At 45.9% G+C, this 6698-nt stretch overlaps 1 protein-coding gene across 1 annotated transcript in view; it reads right to left on the reverse strand.

Moving 5' to 3' along the window:
* LOC118947113 (guanine nucleotide-binding protein G(I)/G(S)/G(O) subunit gamma-13-like) overlaps positions 1-4927 on the reverse strand; it is a 22683-nt gene extending 17756 nt beyond the window's left edge. The window contains exon 1 of the mRNA XM_036972297.1: positions 4304-4927. The gene's annotated coding sequence lies outside the window, so the exon portion shown is untranslated. The remainder of the gene's footprint in view (positions 1-4303) is intronic.
* Between the last annotated feature and the right edge of the window lie 1771 nt (positions 4928-6698).

Here is a 6698-nt window from a genome sequence, read left to right on the forward strand (position 1 = left end):
AATGGTGCTCTCTCTCCCCCTCTTCAACTCTCTCTCTCCTCATTTATCTCCCTCTGTTCCTCTCTCCATCTCTCCCTCTACATCTCACTTTCCTTATTGATCTGAATCCCCCGCTCCATGTCTCTCTCTCTCTCTCTCTCTCTACCCCCCTCTCTCTACCCCCCCACTCTCTCTCTCTCTCTCAACCCCCCTCTCTCTACCCCCCCCCCCCCCTCTCTCTCTCTCTCTCTCTCTCTCTCTCTATATATATATATATATATATATATATATATATATATATATATATATTCTGGTACACTCAGCGATGAGTGTGTTCTGCTCTCTGATTCCTAAAAAAAGCTCATTCATTACTCAACACATTACTGACTGTACCCAACACCGCTGCGGCTGCCATCTCTCTCTCTCTCTCTTTCTCTGGCAGCAGGCCGTTGGAGGGGTGTAGGAGGAGGAAGAGGATGAGGGGGCTGGGAGAGGAGGAAGAGGAGGCTCAGGGTGTTATGTTGGAGGCTGACTTCCATATGTGGACCATTCTAGCCTACCTGGGTTTCCTAACAGTATCAGGGTTTTCCTCTGTAGCCCTGAACACTCTGCTGTTCATCATACAAGCGGGAAGTTCTCTGCTCTAACATTCTATACACTCGTGTTGCTAGGCTACAGTTGCTAACACAACAGCAGAGCCCTGGTGTATGTATATTTGGTGTAGGAGAACGATGGGGTTGTCATGTGGTATAATAATAACACTGTCAGCAGAGGCCCCAGACACTGCAGTAAGATGTAGGATGGTTTGGGGGATGTAGGATGCTTTGGGGGATGTTGGATGGTTTGAGGACGCAGAATGGTTTGGCAGATGTAGGATGGTTTGAGGTTGTTGGATGGTTTGAGGATGTAGGATGGTTTGAGGATGCAGAATGGTTAACCCACTGTTCCTAGACCAGTTAACCCACTGTTCCTAGACCAGTTAACCCACTGTTCCTAGACCAGTTAACCCACTGTTCCTAGACTAGTTAACCCACTGTTCCTAGGCCAGTTAACCCACTGTTCCTAGACCAGTTAACCCACTGTTCCTAGACCAGTTAAACCCACTGTTCCTAGGCCAGTTAACCCACTGTTCCTAGACCAGTTAACCCACTGTTCCTAGACCAGTTAACCCACTGTTCCTAGGCCAGTTAACCCACTGTTCCTAGACCAGTTAACCCACTGTTCCTAGACCGTCATTGAAAATAAGAATTTGTTCTTAACTGACTTGCCTGGTTAAATAAAATAAATAAATAAATTTAAAAAATTAAAAAAGGGTTACAAAAAAAATCCTCTAAATCTGTTGTGTTTATTAGGTTGTTGGGGAATTGTTAGATTACTTGTTGGTTATTACTGCACTGTCGGAACTAGAAGCACAAGCATTTCGTTACACGTGTATGTGACCAATACAATTTTGATTTGATTTGATTTTGATTTGAGGAGTTTACCACCTCAGTCATCGGCTTCCTCAATAAGTGCATCGATGACGTCGTCCCCACAGTGACAGTACGCACATATCCCAACCAGAAGCCATGGATTACAGGCAACATCCCCACCTATCTAAAGGCTAGAGCTGCAGCTGTCAAGGAGCAGGACACTAATCCGGATGCTTATAAGAAATCCAGCCCCCAGGTGTTAACGGTAGGCAACAACACATCTGCCACGCTGATCCCCAACACGGGGGGCCCCTCAGGGGTGTGTACTTAGTGCCCTCCTGTACTCCCTGTTCACCCATGACAGCATGGCTAGGCACGACTCCAACACCATCATTAAGTTTGCTGACGACACAACAGTGGTAGGGCCTGATCACCGACAACGATGGGTCAAGAGTTTCAAGGTCCTTTTTGTCCACATCACCAACAAACTATCATGGTCAAAACATATCAAGACAGTCGTAAAGTTAAAAAAAAATGTGATTTGTTAGGGCAAAAACAAGGCCATCAATTAGGCCAATAAGTAAGGCCTTATGATGTATGAAATGTGTTGTCATGGTTTAATTGTATTATAACATCCCCACCCCCTAGGGGACTTACTTGGCGAGCAAAAGCCACAGGGCTTTAAAAAGGTAAGAAACAACCATATCTTTGTCACTAACAAATACAGCCACGGGTGGTAAACAATTTACTCAAAAAGAAAAGGCACCTTGGGAAATATGCAAATGACACTCTTTACAGCGTACAGCGTTAAAACGTCCCAAAATGATTTTCTGTAAAACTACAGGTGTTAATGAAATTACACTGGGAAAGTCTAACACTAGTTAAAGAGAGTCCGGTTGACTATAAATCAAGTGTTTTTGTTGTACACTGTCGGTGTTGATATGAACTCTACAGCAGAGCTTTCCAAACACCACAGTTGAGTTCCTTCGAACAGGAGGAGCACTGCAACACTTTAAAAAACACCACATCAAGTAGGACTTTATTTTTCACTGACCAATAGTGTACATGTTACACTGGCCAGAGTTAATTGGACACCATAGATTTTTTTTTGTTGTTGCTGTGTGTCTGTCCCCACCGAACGACCCGAACCGACTGTCCCGTGTCGATAGTCATGACATCTCTAATGTGAAGGTAATGTCCTATTCTGTCTGATAACTGAGACTAACTATTGGTCTGTCTGGACACAGCAGCAGCCAGGGAGGTTTTAGAGGGTTTAGACAGGGAGAACACACACACCTGCACATACACACACACCTGCACATACACACACACACACACACACACACACACACACACACACACACACACACACACACAGAGGAATAATCATCACGATGTAGCCTGTGAAAATGTTGTATCAATCAATTAAGGATCAATAACGGTCTGAAGGGTGGGGAGGGCAGCCAGGTCACCCGTGATACAGGTCAGTGTTCGACGTCCGTCTGACTGAGGAACGTCGGGATGTGAGGTGGAAACCAGGCCACTAGGGGCAACGGTGAGCTAAATAGGTGAGAAATGGTGAGAAAAGTAGGTTTTTTGTTGTGCTAGAGTGTTGTGGACGAGCTTATTCATCTGCCTCTGAGTCCAAATGTTGCAGGTTCAAATCCAACAACAGAAAGTTGTTTTGATTTTTTAAAAGTTTTTTAAGCCCATCCCAAACCTTAACCCTTACCTTAACCATTCAGGGTTAGTACCCTGTGTGGATCACTTGGTAGAGCATGGTGCTTGCAATGCCAAGGTTGTGGGTTCAATTTCCTCAGGGGACCAGTAAGAAAACATATATATTCACTACTGTAAATTACTCTGGGTAAATGTAAAAAAAAAAATCTGACTTTGAAATTTGACTTTTGCAATCATTTCTAAATTTGACATCAGAGAAACACGGATGAATGTCGAATTCTGACATGAAGACTGTGAGAGCGAGTTGGAATCTGTCCCGCGGCCTGATAACTGAAGAGGAACACCTAGAGGCGCTTTCTAACGCTCTAAAGCGGAACATCAGTATCTATCTAACGGAGGCTGGGGAGGAGGAGGAGGCCAGGTGAGGAGGAGGAGGCCAGGTGAGGAGGAGGAGGAGTAGGAGGAGGCCAGGTGAGGAGGAGGAGGAGGCCAGGTGAGGAGGAGGAGGAGGAGGAGGCCAGGTGAGGAGGAGGAGGAGGCCAGGTGAGGAGGAGGAGGAGGCCAGGTGAGGAGGAGGAGGAGGAGGAGGCCAGGTGAGGAGGAGAAGGAGGAGGCCAGGTGAGGAGGAGGAGGAGGAGGCCAGGTGAGGAGGAGGAGGAGGCCAGGTGAGGAGGAGGAGGAGGAGGCCAGGTGAGGAGGAGGAGGAGGCCAGGTGAGGAGGAGGCCAGGTGAGGAGGAGGAGGCCAGGTGAGGAGGCCAGGTGAGGAGGAGAAGGAGGAGGCCAGGTGAGGAGGAGGAGGAGGCCAGGTGAGGAGGAGGCCAGGTGATGAGGAGGAGGAGGCCAGGTGAGGAGGAGGAGGCCAGGTGAGGAGGAGGAGGAGGAGGAGGCCAGGTGAGGAGGAGGAGGCCAGAGGAGGAGGAGGAGGAGGCCAGAGGAGGAGGCCGGAGGAGGAGGAGAAATCCTTGTTTTATGTAACGTCCTCTGTTTCATCCCTCTCTGCTGAGTATGGAGGCGGAAGGAGTGAGAAACTGAAATGGTAATTTCCAACCCAAAGCTCCCCTCGTTCATCGATCGTGTGGATGTTCGTCTGTGAGGTCTGACTCTAAACAACATTCTGTCAGCACATACCATGTCAACACAAAACCCCATCTGATATAAAAAGCTGTGAAATTAACACATTAAATCGTCATTTTATGTATCTTTTACTATCCATTTTAATCACACCGCTTACCTCACTGATTTTTGCCGGTGGTAGCTGTTGCTCAGACCGGCTCCGTTTTAGGCTACCGGCGTCGGTATTTCGGTAAGGTGAGACGCGTTTCCTAAAATACCGGGAAGTGCCCGGGACTTTTCCGCGTCAAGTGGTTTCTGTTGTGTTCTCACACTGCGCACTACCAGTTCTCTCTCTCCGTCCAAATGGACAACTGGCCAATGTGACGGTTTAAATCCGCAGTCTGAAGTAAATTCTACCGGCGATGACGGGATGTTGAGCACTAGATAGTCCTCTTCCCTTCTCCGGGATTTAGTGGTCGGTCAGTCCGTTACTATAGAGCCGTGGGGCCGGTTTCCAGTTGGGTTGTCGGGCGGTGCTCTCTCTCTCTCTCTCTGCAGAGGCCGGGAGATGCTGAGGAAGTTACTGTACCGGGGAATGGCGGGGATAAGTCGCAAGCTGGCTGTTCACTCCCTGCTGCTGCTGAGCGGAGCTTCAATGTGTGTGTGTGTGTGTGTGTGTGTGTGTCCGTGCGTGCGCGCTTAAAAGTGTGTTTCCCCGGGGATGGTTAGTTAGATGAGGCGAGTGAACCAGTCAGGAGAGGAGAGAGCTTGCTCTGTAAACTCTATTTTTGCCTTGTTGACTGTGGAGGGAGAGGAGGGGAGGGGAGGAAGGGGGACGAGAAAGGAGGTGGGAGATAAAGAGGAGGGGAGAGGGAGGGGGCGAGAAAGGAGGGGGGAGAGGGACTGAGGGGGGGATGCGCACATACCCAATCCCTCTTCCCCATCTCTCCAACCTGGTCTCAGAGAATTACGTATTATTCTGTATGTAAATCTGTTCTGGTACTGTATGTAAATCCTAGACACTCCATTTAATATGATATGTTATGTTACTGTATGTAAATCTTAGACACTCTATTTGTCTGATATGTCTCTGATATGTTATGAATTACAAAATGTACAATTGTTGGGAATCAGCAAAAACGTATGATATGTTACGAATTTCCAATTTGTAGTTAAATAAAGGTTAAATAAAAATACATAATTGAAAACGTTACCTAGGTGACTAGGTGGCTAACGCTAACGTTATCCAGTTCTAGGAGTTAAGGGTTAGTTAACATGCTAACGTTAGCTAGGTGACTAGATGGCTAACGCTAACGTTATCCAGTTCTAGGAGTTAAGGGTTAGGGTTAAGGTTAGGAGGTAGGTTAATTAAAGGGCTTTAGGGTTAGGGAAATGGTTAGTTAACATGCTACCGTTAGCTAGTTCTGGGAGTTAAGGGTTAGGGTTAAAGTTATGAGGTAGATTAAAAGGTTAGGGTTAGAGGAAGAGCTAGCTAACATGCTAACGTTGGCTAATTCTGTGAGTTATGGGTTAGGAGGAAGGTTAAACGGTCAGAGGAAGGGTTAGCTAACATGCTAACGTTAGCTAATTCTGTGAGTTATGGGTTAGGAGGAAGGTTAAACGGTTAGAGGAAGGGTTAGCTAACATGCTAAGTAGTTGAAAAGGTGCTACAAAGTAGTAAGTAGGTGCAAAGTTGCTAATTAGCTATAATGCTAAAGTTGTCCGTGATGAGATTCGAACACCCATCCATCCATCCACCCAGACATAGCTACCTACCGACCCACCAATCCACCCACACCAACCACCCTCATTAATTTTTGACTGAAGTAACCTTCTATCTTATTAAGTGACCATTCAAAATGTAACATAAGAATTTGAGTGACCCGGGATGTACATTTACAATGCTTCGTCGAGTCTATGAGACCAGTCTGATCTCCCTGCAAACTGTACGTGTGTGTGTGTGTGTGTGTGTGGACCCCATTCTTGCCCCCATCGCTACACTGTGGATTTCTGCCCTAATATGGATGGTATCACTAGTCCGCTGCTCGCTGTGCTCCTCTCCAACCGGGCACATCGTTTTAGGTCCAAGGAAAAGAGACCGGATTAATGTTCCTTCTCTAACATCCGATGCTGCTGGGTTTATTAATGAATCTATCCTCATCATAACACCAGTCTAATAGATATAATGACATAATGAATCTATCCTCATCAAAAAACCAGTCTAGTAGATATAATGACATAATGAATCTATCCTCATCATAACACCAGTCTACTAGATATAATGACATAATGAATCTATCCTCATCATAACACCAGTCTACTAGATATAATGACATAATGAATCTTTCCTCATCATAACACCAGTCTACTAGATATAATGAATCTATCCTCATCATAACACCAGTCTACTAGATATAATGAATCTATCCTCATCATAACACCAGTCTACTAGATATAATGACATAATGAATCTATCCTCATCATAACACCAGTCTACTAGATATAATGAATCTATCCTCATCATAACACCAGTCTACTAGATATAATGACATAATGAATCTTTCCTCATCATA

The sequence above is a fragment of the Oncorhynchus mykiss genome, unplaced genomic scaffold (genome assembly GCF_013265735.2).
Source record: "Oncorhynchus mykiss isolate Arlee unplaced genomic scaffold, USDA_OmykA_1.1 un_scaffold_130, whole genome shotgun sequence".
NCBI classification, from domain to species: Eukaryota; Metazoa; Chordata; class Actinopteri; order Salmoniformes; family Salmonidae; genus Oncorhynchus; species Oncorhynchus mykiss.